At 50.0% G+C, this 14,034-nt stretch overlaps 1 pseudogene; it reads left to right on the top strand.

The window, feature by feature from the left end:
- Positions 1–13,398: 13,398 nt before the first annotated feature.
- LOC124523630 (ubiquitin-like protein FUBI) lies at positions 13,399–13,800 on the top strand (annotated as a pseudogene).
- Positions 13,801–14,034: the final 234 nt, after the last annotated feature.

The following is a 14,034-nucleotide window of genomic DNA, read 5'->3' as shown; positions in this document are numbered from 1 at the left end:
TCGGGTTCCCCTGGGACCTGCTGACCCGCCTGGACGAGCCGTCCGCTGAAGCCACACCTGCTTGGAGCAGAAGAAGCCGGCCGGGGTGTCTCTGAGGCCGGCGTTTCCGCCGCGTCCCACGGCCTCCGGGAGCCGGGACTCCACGCACACGGCCTCCTCTGTGCCGCGGACGCCTGTGTCCTTACGTGCACTGCAAACGTCCAGGGGTCTCGGGCGAAACTCGGCTCCTTCGGCCGCCAAGAAGCAGACCACGCCCCCAGAGCTGGTTAGCACTGCTGAGTTTGCAGCCGACCTCAGAGGGGAGGCGAGGAGGCCACACAGTGTCGTCACCTGTCGGAAGTCCTTTGCCCTTTCTCACCAGGGCTGACTTCCTGCCACCGTTCTGGCTCCGCTCCATGTCTTTCGTGGGTCCCCTTGACCCTCCTCTCCTCACTGCTCTCCTGTCTACAGGAGCCAAGGCCGGAATTCCTTCCTCTGCTTCGTGCACAACAGCTCGCCCTCCCCGCCCCTCCCCTCCCTGCCAGTTCCACTCACAGGTCACACCGACCCCGGAGACTCGCCAAAGGTTTTCTCCTCAAAAGACCCACCCTTCCTTTCTTCCTTCCTTCCTTCCTTCCTTCCTTCCTTCCTTCCTTCCTCTCTCTTTCCTTTCTTCTTTCTTTCTTCCTTTTTTAATATTCTTATTTATTTACTTGCTTGTTTGTTTGCTTTGAGAGAGAAAGGGCACACATGAGCAGGGGAGGAGCACAGAGAGAGGCAGAGACAATCTTAAGCAAGCTCCACGCTCAGCATGGACCTGGTGGGGCTCGATCCCACAGCAGTGAGATCCTGACCTGAACAAAAATCAAGAGTCAGATGCTTAACCAACTGAGCCACCCAGGCGCCCAACACCTCCTTTCTTTTTCTTTCTTTCTCTTTCTTTCTTTCTTTCTTTCTTTCTTTCTTTCTTTCTTTTAAATTTTTTTAAATGTTTATTTATTTTTGAGAGAGAGAGAGAGAGAGCATGAGCAGGGGAGGGGCGGAGAGAGACACACACACAGAATCTGAAGCAGGCTTTAGGCTCTGAGCCATCAGCACAGAGCCCAAAGCAGGGCTCGAACCCAGAGACCCCAAGATTATAACCTGAGCCGAAGGGGGACACTCAACCGACTGAGCCACCCAGGAGCCTTCTGACACCTCCTTTCTTAAGAGGAATTCTAGTAACAACTGTTTGGGGGGGGGGAACGTTACTTTAAAAAACTTTTACATTTCCATTCATCCGAGCTTACCCAGAAAACAGAGGCTTAATGGGACATTCTCTTAGAACGATGCCTGTAAAGAAGGAGGGAAGCAGGACTGAATAGAGGGAGATGTTAAGGTTCCGTGCAGTTGCAAGGAGTCTTCACCTAATCCCATAGCAAGTTCTGGAGGTGCAACGGCCCTTGGAGTTACGCCATTGAGGCCAAAGGGGCCAGGCCTCTGTCCTCTGCTTTCCACACACGCATTGACCGATCGTGCACTGTATGGGAGACAGCACAGGCTCAGGACCAGTCGAAACAGGGACAGAGCAGGCCAACGCCCAGCGGCTGAGGGTGTGAGTGCCTCCCTCCTCAAGGCGGGACGTGGATGGTGCACCGCAGCAGCCGCTGCAGTAATAATAATTTTATAGAAGGGTGAAACAATCTCAGTGCCTATCTATTGGGGATTTGATAAATAAACAAGGGGACATCTACACCAAAGAATACTATATAGTTGTTAAAACTTATTTGTTGGGGCAGCCACGTGGCTCAGTTGGTTGAGCGTCTCACTCCGGCTCCGGTCATGATCTTGCAGTTCACGAGATTGAGCCCTGCATCGGGCTCTGTGCCGAAAGCTCAGAGCCTGGAGCCTGCTTTGGATTCTGTGTCTCCCTCTCTCTCTGCCCTCCCCCACTTGCACTCTGTCTCTCTCTCTCAAAAATAAACATTAAGGAAAAAATTTTTAAATAAAAAAAACTTTGCTGGGGCGCCTGGGTGGCGCAGTCGGTTAAGCGTCCGACTTCAGCCAGGTCACGATCTCGCGGTCCGTGAGTTCGAGCCCCGCGTCGGGCTCTGGGCTGATGGCTCGGAGCCTGGAGCCTGTTTCCGATTCTGTGTCTCCCTCTCTCTCTGCCCCTCCCCCGTTCATGCTCTGTCTCTCTCTGTCCCAAAAAAATAAATAAACGTTGAAAAAAAAAATTTAAAAAAAAAAAAAACTTTGCTAACATAGAGTGATAGGATATATTATTATTATTGTTATTATTATTATTATTTGGAGAGAAAGAGTGTGAGGGGGGGAGAGGGGCAGAGGGAGAGAGAGAGAGAGAGAGAGAAAATGAATTTTAAGTAGGCTCATGCTCAATGAGGAGCCCAATTCAGGGCTTGATCTCACGACCCCGGGATCATGACCGGAGCCGGAATCAAGAGTCTGACACTCAACTGACTGAGCTACCCAGACGCCCGTCAGGATATATTCTTAAGTGAAAAAAGTGAGTTGCAAAACAGTACTATCTCATGACTCCATTTTTATATTTAATAAACAAATAGTCTAAAAGTATCGAGTCCAAACTTTTAATACTGACTACCTCTGGAGAGGTGATTATACAAAAAAAAAATTAACAATAAACATTACTTTCACTGCGATAATCTTGAGAGTAAAACGTTTTAGGAAAAGATTTTCTTTTTAAGTCATCTCCACACCCAACGTGGGGCCTGAACTCACAACCGCGAGACCGAGAGTCCCATGCTCCACCCACTGAGCCAGCCGGGCGCCCCAGGGTGAAACTTTTCTGGAAAAAAAAAAGGTCGGAGCCAGTTGAAACCAGGTAGCTGTCGATGAAACGTCAGTCAAGGCAGTGACTGTTCTTGCCGACCTGAATTCCTCTCCCATCCGTTCTCTGGAAGAAATGGCATTTCTCTCCACTTCCTGCCTTAAATTGTGTGGCAGCCCGTGCAGCTGTTGAGCAGCTGTCGCATCCCCTTCCCACACCGAGGTGGCTGCGAGCACCTCTGGAGGAGGCTGTTGGCTCCGTGTGGGCGCGGGAGGAACAGGAAGAGCTGGGGTTGCCCAAATTCCACAAAGCCATGCAGCACACCCCCGGGCTGCAGCTGTGGCCCGCATCCCTCGCTCAGGGTGGGAATCCTGGGCCGCTCCCTCCTCCCCTGTCCTCCTCCTTACCATTACCGTTGTCATCACAATAACAGTTACCGCTAAGTCGGAGTTTACCCCCGGCCTCGCGATGTACCGGGCGCTTTAGATTCACGATCTCCTTTCCGTCTCGCAACGGTCTTATGCGGTTATATCCGATTATCTCGGTTTACAGACAAGAAACTGAAGCCTTTGCCCAACCTCGTGAATATACTAAAGACCGCTCAACTGTCCACGTTAAATGGGTGACTTTTATGTCGCCTCAGTAAAACTGGTTTTAAAAAAGAGAAAAACTAGGCACCCGGGTGGCTCAGTCGCTCAGTCGGTTAGGCGTCCGACTCTTGGTTTTGGCTCAGGTTGTGATCTCACGGTTGGTTAGTTCGAGCCCCACACTGGGCTCTGCGCTGACAGTTCGGCACCTGCTTGGGATTCTCTGTCTCCTTCTCTGTCTGCCCCCTCCCTCTTGATCTCAAAAAAAAAAAAAAAATCAACATTAAATAAAAACAATAAAAAAGAGAAAAGTAAAGTCCACCTAGGTTAGATAACTTGCCCAAGAGCACAGAGGCATAAAGTGGCAGGACGTTGTTAGCAAGAAGGAAGCAGGCAACGGATGCCGTGCAGGGTCTCTTACACCAGACCCTCCCGACTGTCTCCATCCACCAATATCTCAGTCCGTGGAGGTGACGGGTCGGGAGTGGGCAAGCCATCTGGGCATTCACTTCTAGCTGTGAGCAGCAGCATCTGGGCTCCTCAGAGAGTGGCTCTAACAGGATGGGGTGGGGAGGGGCTGGTATGAGAGAGAGAAAAATGAGTGACATCTGTCACTGGATGCCCCATGCCGCAAATGCTCGAGCTGTGCGCGAGGTGGAGCAAGGGCCGGAGGAACTGCCGGGTTTCTGTCTAGTGTCCCGGGAGCCCGGCGTTCAGCTAAGGCAGTGGAGAATGGATTGGGGGGGGGGCGGTGCTGGTGCGGGGAGAAGGCGGCCGATGGAGGGGCCGCATCAGGCTGGGTCCCAGCTCACTGTCCTCCCCCATGCAGGCACCTCCCCATGTGCCTACAAAGTGGTATCCAAGCTAGGGGGCATGGGTGTTGCTCTCACGACACATGCATGTTCCACTAACGAGACCATCAGCATTCTCTTGAAATAGTTGGTGTGAAAAAAGTTTGATGGGTTTGAAATCCTTTGCCTTATCACAAGAAATTTCCATAAGAGCTGTTAAACTCTTTAAAGATAATTTCAACTGCTGTAAAAATTTGAAGGGTGATAAAAACACTTAAAATTTTTTTATCTCCTACTTGGGCAAAATTTCTCATTGGTGGTGATTACCAAGGACTTGAATAGATCATTATCTTAAAATCTCCATTGGCAATTATTTATTGCGAGGCATATAAAAAAGTTTTAAAAGGGGTGCCTGGTTGGCTCAGTCGGTGGAGCATATGACTCTTGATCTCAGAGTTGTGAGTTCTAGCCCCGCACTGGGTATAGATACCACTTAAAAATACAATAAAATCTGGGGGCGCCTGGGTGGCTCAGGCGGTTAACTGTCCAACTTCAGCTCAGGTCACGATCTCGCGGTTCATGGGTTTGAGCTCCGTGTCGAGCTCTGTGCCGACAGCTCACAGCCTGGAGCCTGCTTCGGATTCTGTTTCCCTCTCTCTCTGCCCCAGCCGCCCCCTGACCTCTCCCTCTCAAATAAACATTTAAAAAAATAATAAAATCTTAAAAAAGAGGTTTAAAAGAATTATGCCTGTGCTGTATTTATTACCCTCAGTACAGAGCAGTGCTGTGCAGTCGGGCGGCCACTGGCCACATGTGGCCACCGAGCCCTTGAACTGTGTGGCTGGTCCGAATGCAGGTGTGCTGCATTTCACTTACAAGTGAAAATACACACCAGACCTAGTAAGAAAACAGGAATGTAAAATAGCTCACTATCAATGTAATTATTTCATAAAATATCTCGTTATTTAATTTTTATAATATTGTGAATATATGAAGTTCAATATATTATAAAAAATTTTTTAAGTATGTTCAAGCTCAAGTTTCTCATTAAAAACTTGAAAATATTTTATTTGGAAAATTTTATACAAATTCACTCTTTAACATGTTCTCTAATGACTTTATATTTTACTTTTATACTTCTTTAATATAAAGAAAACATAATTACTTTTTCCATCAAGCCCCACACAGATGTCCCCAAATCCCCTCCAGTTTACTTGAGCGTGCCATAAATGTTTCCTGTGAGTGCGATGATGTGAAATCATTTCAAAGAAGGTAGGACTGAGCATCTATATTGTTCAGAAAGATACTTTTGAGTATCTTTAAGGTTTGAGGGGCGCCTGGGTAGCTCAGTTGGTTAGGCGTCCAGCTCTTGATTTTGGCTCAGGTCTTGGTTTCACAGTTTGTGAGTCTGAGCCCTGCACGGGGCTCTGTGCTGGCAATGCAGAGCCTGCTCGGGATGCTCTCTCTCTCTCCCTCTCTCTCTGCCCCTCCGTGCTCTCTCTCTCAAATAAACAAACGTTAAAAAAAAAAAAATTTTTTTTAACGTTTATTTATTTTTGAGACAGAGAGAGACAGAGCATGAACAGGGGAGGGGCAGAGAGAGAGGAGACACAGAATCTGAAACAGGCTCCAGGCTCTGAGCTGTCAGCACAGAGCCCGACGCGGGGCTCGAACCCACGGACCGTGAGATCATGACCTGAGCCGAAGTCGGACGCTTAACCGACCGAGCCACCCAGGCGCCCCTAAAAAAAATTTTTTTAAAAAAGTTTGTAAAAGGCATTTTTGTGCATCTCTGCATGCCAAATGCCGTGCTGGGTTCTGGGGATACACAGCTCCGCACCCTACATACGGTAGGGCGTACAATATATACAGCGACAGTTATGTGAGGGAAATCTTTGTGGTCCCACTAAGAAAAGAAACACCCGGCAAGGAGCTCCCACAATCTGCTCTGTTGGCTGCAGAATTCATGGACATCTTAGTGAGGCCCAGACCAGCCACTGAGCAGTGGGCCCAGAGACCTCAGTCTGAACAGATGACAAGGGAAGGTGGGGCCCGTTGCATTTTTGAGCTTTACGTTTAAGCAGAGCCCCTAGCAGGGCTCCTTACTGCATGTTTCCGCTCCGTGAGGCTCTCTCTCTGTCCTCCCGTAAACTCCAGAAGCCCTGCCTCAGCTGTGGAGCATCTGTGTTAGGGTTTCTTATAATCCGTATGCCTGAGGCGAGGCATGTCCTGAAGTCAGAGGCCAGGCTACCCTGGTGCTTGTAAACTCGGTTATTTTTTACATGTGTGACTTTGGCAAACCATTTAGTTCTCGTTATGGGCGAGTATAATGCCAAGGCTGACTTTCTGTTTCCAACTTCACCCCACCCCCACCCCCGCCCCGGGGTGGAATCCTGCATTCTCCATAATCGGCCTCTGCAATGCAGGAAGCCACCCCTGTCCTTCACTTGCATAATTTGAGATGCTAGCATTTTCTCGGCTCTTCCGAAGTGGAGCCCAGGACACTGTCCATCTGGAAAATCACCAGAGAGCATGAAGGTGACGGATATCAACATTAGATCCAGACTATGGAATCACTTCCTGGAAATGCGAAGAAACAATACGGCATCTGTTCAGATGAATATTACTTTCTCAAATTCTGTATGGCCTTGGGCCTGCTCTGTGATGTAACTTTGTCATAACTTTCTCCATCTTTGCCCCCAAATACCCATGTAATTGTGCCTACAGCAACTGATATACAAATGAAGGTACTGGCGGGGCACCTGGGTGGCTCAAACAGTTAAGTGTCTGTCTCGGAGGTTAGAGCTACCTGCTGGGCGTGGAGGTTGCTTGGGATTCTGTCTCTCCCTCTCCCTCTGCCCCTCCCCTGCTTGCATGCACACGCACTCTTTCTCAAGAACAAACTTAAAAAAAAAAAAAACCCAAAAAACAAATGAAGGTATCGGCTTACACATTTATCATAAAGACTATGTAAATGTATGGATGTAGTGGAATGGATGTACTTCGCTATAAGAAGTGTTATCCATGTTTAAGAAGGAAGGAATAGGGGCGCCTGGGTGGCTCAGTCGGTTGAGCGGCCGACTTCAGCTCAGGTCATGATCTCGCGGCCCGTGAGTTCGAGCCCCGCGTCGGGCCCTGTGCTGACAGCTCAGAGCCTGGAGCCTGTTTCAGATTCTGTGTCTCCCTCTCTCTGACCCTCCCTCCTTCATGCTCTGTCTTTCTCTGTCTCAAAAATAAATAAACATTAAAAAAAAAAATTTAAGAAGGAAGGAATAGACAGGGGAATGGCAAAGTAAATTCTAGCACTTCTATACGTGAACTATTTGGGCAGCTTTCTTAAAATGCAGCAGTTCCCTGGGCACCAATGCTGTGACATGAAAAAGCTGGTTTGGGGCCATTAGTTAAAAAGCTGTTTTGTGTGAGTGTACAAAAAGGTCTGCAAGGATGAAAACTAAACTGTTAAAAGTGGTTTACCTCTGAGGCATGGGGGGGAGAAAGGAGGAGGGAGGGGAAAGTTCTACCTTTTCCTTGATATATTTCTGAATTGTTTTAATTCTTTACGGTGGGCGGGTATTACTTCTGTAATTAAAACAACTAATATGGAAAAAATGTTAATATTTTCAACCAAGTTTTAATGATACGGGAAAATATTGTAACAAGTGAAAAAAATTGGAGCATGAAATTATGTATACAAGTATGATCTCAGCTGCGGAAAAATGCATTTAAACTCTAGAAAGGAAATATATCAAAATGTTAATAGGGACTGCCTCTGGGTGGCAGGATTATAGGTGGATTTTTTTTTCTGCTTTTTACTTTTCTATACGTTCTAAATGTGCCTTATTATTTTTATAATTAGAAAAAAAATTAAGCAGGTCTGCCAAAGGTGCACGGCGGGTTGTAAAACACGAGCAGCTGCTGCCCATACTGGGTGGCATGGTCCAAGATTCCTGACCACCGAAGGAAAATGTCTTAATTGCCAGGGGACAGATGAGGAGCCAAGATGGGTTTTCTTCATTTTGATTTTCTGATTCAACTGCAGGAGGAAGGGGCACCTGGGTGGCTCAGCAGGTTAAACATCTGACTCTTGATTTCAGCTCAGGTCATGATCTTGAGGTTCGTGAGTTTGAGCCCTGCATCGGGCTCGGTGTTGACAGTGCAGAGCCTACTTGGGATTCCCTCTCCCCCTCCCTCTCTGCCCCACCCCTGCCTGCATGTGCGCGCACACACACACACACTCACATACTCTCTCTCTCAGAAATATAAAAGCAAACATTTGAAAAAAAAAAAAGAAATTGCAAGAGGAAAATGGAGAGGGAAATACCAAAGGAAGGGAGAGTCTCCTGGCAGAGAAGGTGAGACTTCTGAAGGTGAGGGCACTGGGCCCCCCATGGGAAGGTTTCCCAGCCTGAAGGTCAGTGATGGATTTTGCAGGAACTGGGGATCGCTGTGGCTTTAATGGCATGTGCATGCCACAGTGACCGGGCGCAGAAGGTTGCTGTGGCCCAGCAGCACCACAGGGGATGGTTGGGGGGGGGGGGCGGGAAGTGGGCATCACACCGGAAGGACTTGTGTGGTTCCTGGACTGGCTGGGATGCTGCCATGACACAGTGCAGAGGTTGGGGTCACAGTGTTGGTGGCTGCAGGGAAAGCAACTGTGTCACTTGACCCATATGACCCACTTCTTGAAGTATCTGAGACTTCCTGGGGTACTTCATGGACCAATCATAATGGCAAGGTCTAGGACTCTGGAGGACAGTATCTTGAAAGAGTATCTCTTTTAAAAGTAACTCTTTTGGTAGAGAGCTCTTGTCTTTTGTGCCAGTCCCAGGCCGGTCAGTCATCCCTTTCTTGCTCTTCTCTTGCTCTGCTTCTGTGATACAGAAGGGCTGCTTCCTGAAGGCTATGTTTCCATGCCTCCCTTGCCTGCTGAATTCTGGCTCAGTGTGGCCAATGGGAGACACCGTTGAGAGGTTGGAAGACAGGAGGCTGGGAGAAGTTGAAGAATTTCTCCTCCTCCTGCCTCAGGTGACATCTCTGGCAGCAAATGAGCTTCTTCCCTCACATCAGCTTCCCCGGGGTAATCTTGGGTTCCAGTAACCCCACCTCCTCTCCTTGTCCCCTTGAGGGTTGGGGCAGTCGTGCTTCCTGTTGCTGCTGACCTCCACTTGTTTGGCTTCCCATCTAACTCTTCTATCACATACGTAATCAATCCCTTGCATTCAATCCTCTCTGCTCGAAGTACTGTAAGTGGTTTCTGTGTTCCTGGCTAAATCCTGAACTGATGCCTTCTTGGTCTAGGGCAGTCCCAGTAAAGAGAACCTCAAGATGGCAATATTGAAGAAGACTTATTCTGTGAGACTGGCTTACCCCCTCCCTTACTATGTCCCCCAGGAGTGCAGGTGCTTCTTAGCCATTAGCTTGTATGCATATAACCTGGAGGTCTCATTCAAGTGCAGATTTGAATTCAGTAGTTGTGAGGCAGGGCCGGAGAATCTGTATTTCTAACATGCTGCCACGTGGTGCCAATACTGCGCTGCAGACTTGACTGAGTAGCCAGGCACACAGGCGTCTAGAACCGTGTTAAGGAGGGAAACGGCGCCCTGTGATAGCTCCGAGGCAGTGGTCCTCCGTAGCACTACCACTAGGGGGCATGACACTTGGTGGAACTCTGTTAGAAGTAATATAATTCCACATTTGAATATACTGTCCTGACACACTCATCGAGTGCAAGGTGGAAGCCAGCTACCTGACAGCAGGTTGACTACATTCATGTAGCTGCAAGCGTCAGACTCCTTTCTTATGACATCTAGATTTGTTGTGCCTGAGTATTTACTTAGTGAAATAAGTTTTATTTTTTCTAAGTTACTTATGTCCCCTTTACTGCCGAGGACATAGTTAGATTTTTACCTCTGAATTTCATTTTCAGGGTAGTCAAGGGGACGTTACAAAATGTTTGTTTTACAAAGACACCTTGGGGGTGGAAGAAGGTTGTGAACCGCTGGGTAGAGGGTCTAGAAGAGGGTGGGCACCACCCAGAAATCCTGGACCAGAAGCAGAAGTAGACTCTGGGTTGTTTCCCTTGCTGGGGGGGGGGGGAGGGGAGGGGAGACTGGGGGACCACGCACACTCTTGATTATACAAGCGGTAGCGTCATCGTGTCGGTGACAGCATTTTCATTTTCAAAGTGTAAGAAGAAGGAGAATTGTCTTTGTTGCTGCCAAGCAGCCGGAGACGTGGGCTGTGGCAGGCATCTGTCATTCCTCTCGGCCGCCCAGCTCCCGGATGGGGGCCATTCCTCGTCATGTGTGTCCTCAACAGCAGGTAGAGCCTGCCTCCTACGACAGAAGCTAACCGCCCAGACACTCCCTCTGGGGCTCCCCTGCAACTGGATGTGGACTCCTGTCCTAGGCACACAGGCACAGATGCACCTGTCCCGGACTCTGAAGGAAGACACAGTCACTCTTCCCTGAGTCGGGAGGAAAGCCATTACTGGGGAGGTGATATTTAAGCTACGTTTCGAGGGATAAGTAGAATTCCAACAGGTTGGGAGGTTGGAGGAATGAGTAGGATAGGCGGATCAGAGGGTTGGGTGAGTGGGCAGGCATTCCAGCTATGGCAAAGGTGTACGTGTGAAGGTATTTCAAAATAGATAACATAGATAAAATGCCATTAATTTTACTCATGGAGCTTGGCACTGGAAAGAGGTCAGAAGAACGAGGTTCAAATATGGATCCTGCAGGGGTGCCCGGGTGGCTCAGTCGGCGAAGTGTCCAACTTTGGTTCAGATCATGATCTCGTGGTTCCTGAGTTGGAGCCCCAGGTCGAGCCCCGTGTTGGGCTCTGTGCCGTCAGCGTGGAGCCTGCTTGGGATCCTCTCTCTCCCTCTCTCTGTCCTTCCCCCACTCACACTTTCTCTCTTTCAAAATAAATAAATAAACTAAAAAATATATATATATATATGGATCCTGCCTTGTACGACCTTGGGCAAGTCCCCAACCCTCTGGGCTCAGCTCCCTTATCCGGAGAAAAAGTAATACCTACGACTACCACCGATCTGCCATTCTCACACAGTTCTTTTTTTTTTTTTTTCTTTTTATGTTTTATTTATTTCTGAGACAGAGAGGGACAGAGCATGAACAGGGGAGGGGCAGAGAGAGAGGGAGACACAGAATCCGAAGCAGGCTCCAGGCTCCGAGCTGTCAGCACAGAGCCTGATGCAGGGCTCGAACTCACAGACCACGAGATCATGACCTGAGCCGAAGTCGGACGCTCAACCGACTGAGCCACCCAGGCGCCCCTCTCACACAGTTCTTGTGTGAACATGAACGTGAATGTAAACTGCTGTAAATGGGAAAGTCTAAACGAAAATTAATAATTATGAATAATGTGTGCATAATGAGAGTACAAGCCCAGGCTAAGAGAGGTTAGAGAAAACTCAAGGCTGAGGAGGAATCTGGGAGAGACCACTCTTCCTGAAGTGTGAGTTGGGTTGGGGATGAACAGACAGCAAGTTGCCAGGAAGCTTTCACACCTGGATAGCTGGCAGGCGTCAGAAGGAGGGCAGATACTCAGAAAAGGAAGGACACTTGCTTTTCTCCTCTTCTGGGGCAAGGCTCGTCCCGTGTGTCCCAGAGGTTCTGGTCTGACTCGGCCAACTGCTGTGTGGGCGTTTCCAGTCTTTCCGCCACTCTTGGCTACAAATGCCTCGTGTTATTTGCTTTCTCTGGTTGGCCAATGTCTTCGATCATGTTCTGGTTCTTAATTTTCACCCCAGAAAGTAACTCTAATTTCATTCTGGAGGAGCTCTGCCGACTCCCCCGTGTTGTCTCAGGTGGAGAACGTGAGGTATGGGAGTCAACAGCCAGTCAGCCTGGTGCAGGAAGGCACAGAGGCCATTGTGCCCAGAGGCTACTTGTCAGCCCTGTCCCTGTAAACAGCACAGGAGGGCTCCTCAGAGCCCTCAAGGTCAAGCCTCTACCCTCCTACTCAGATAGCACCTTCCTGTTTGCATTCCAAACCATCACTAAATCTTGATAAGGCAGGAGGCCTTTGGGAATTCACAAATTAAGGAGTCAAGGGTGTGATTATTTGGGAGCAACTCCAAAGTCCATGATCTCCAGCCCTTTGGAATGGGATCACCACTCACCTTGTAGGGGTGTTGTCAGGGGTTTCCTAGAAGGTTCTACAAAGCCCAGCAGGAGGTGAAACTGCACCGTGAGAGCAGATAACCTGCAGCCTGCCACCCCTTCAGCACAACGAATGCTGCTTTTAAAACCAGAGATTCCAGAAAGTCTACAAAAGCACCCCCTCTATGACAAGGATCCGTTCCCCACTCTGTAACTCTGCGAGGTCCCTCTCGTTTCCACCCCCGCCCCGTTCAGGTGCCCATCTCTGCAGCACCTCCTCCCGTTTCCTCCTGTCCAGGAGCACAGGCCGCTTCCGCAGATCCCACAGCACACCCCTGGCTGCATCCTGCTCAGACCTCCGGAGGGAGCCCTCTGCCTGCCTCTCAAGGCCTCACCGCCAGTAGCCCTTTTTCCACCCAACGGCTCCCCCCCGCCCCGCCCCCCCCCCGGCGGCCCCTCCTCTTCCAGCCAAATTCATCTGTGCCATGACTCCACCATTGAAAAGGCTGAAAAGGTGCCCACGTCACGTGCTCTGTCCAGTGTTGCCAGTATCCTGTGCGTCATGTCGTCACTCTTACTGACCTTCCAAACTACACCTGGTCAGCTAAGGAAGGCAAGGCCAGCAGGCACTGAGACTGAGCTGATGGTTCAGGTGGCATAAATGAAGTGTGCAGGGGGAAGGAGGCGGCAGGACAGGGGCTGCTGCCCCAGTGGCCCTGGGCTGCAAGGCGGCCCCTGACCCCCTAGGGCCGGGAGAGCTAGGGAGGAGCCCTGCCGCTTTGAGAACCCAGAGCCTTGGTAGATTCCAGCAGGGGTTGCAGTGAGGGAAATGGAGGAAATGAGGTCAAGGTCCAGTCCTTGATCCTGTCCTGGGCCTGGCCTTGGGCTTTGGGAGAGGGGCGGAAGAGGCAGGAACTGGAGTAGAGGGGCCCTATCCTGGAAGAGGAGGGCAGAGAGAGTGCCAGGTAGGAGGCTAAGCCCAGAAGAGGATGTCTTCTTGCAAATGAACCCAGGATTTTTGTTTTTATTCAGGCCAACAGATCAGACGACTGCCACAGGAAAAATACTTTGTTACTCTTTCTTGACTCATTCTGGGTGGAAGCGGCGCTGGTGGTCACGGTTCAGTCACTGACATGCAGCTCTTTGTCCTCACCCCGAAGCTACACGCCCTTGGGTTGACCGGCCACGAGATGCGTGTCCAGATCAAGGCTCACGTGGCCTTGCTGGAGGGTGTCCCTCCAGGAGATCAAGTCGTGCTTCCAGCAGGCACGCTGCTAGAGGATGAGGCTGCCCTAGGTCAGTGTAGAGAGGAGGCTCTGAGCACCCCGGAAGTAGCTGGCCGCATGCATGGAGGTTCCCTGGAGGCCATGGTTCCCTGGCCCGTGATGGGAAAGAAAGAAGCGGAGCCCCAACGCGGCCGAACAGGGGATAAAGAAGACAGGCCGGGCCAAGCGGCGGATGCAGTAAACCGGCACTTTGTCAGTGTTGTGCCCAACTTTGGCAAGACGGGTCCCAAAGCCAGCTCTTAAATCCACCGTAATCCTGCCTTTCCCCTGCAAAGCCGCTTAGTCCAGGAAAACAAAAAACAGAAAACAAGAATCAAAACTCTTGTTGCTCACAGTTCCCAAGAGGAGGGGCACACCGCTGCTCGAGCCTCACTGGGAGCCACCAGCGTCAGGAATGAGGAGACAGCATGGGCCGGAGGCTTTATTGTGGCTTTTGCTGGAAGGAACGGACAAGGCAGGGTGTGTAGGCAAGCAAGG

The sequence above is a fragment of the Lynx rufus genome, unplaced genomic scaffold, assembly GCF_022079265.1.
Source record: "Lynx rufus isolate CCGP_SWC_20201006 ecotype Redwood Valley unplaced genomic scaffold, mLynRuf1.p SCAF_4, whole genome shotgun sequence".
Taxonomy (NCBI): domain Eukaryota; kingdom Metazoa; phylum Chordata; class Mammalia; order Carnivora; family Felidae; genus Lynx; species Lynx rufus.
The sequence above is the reverse complement of the archived record's forward strand: the minus strand, read 5'-3'. Positions and strand labels throughout refer to the sequence as shown.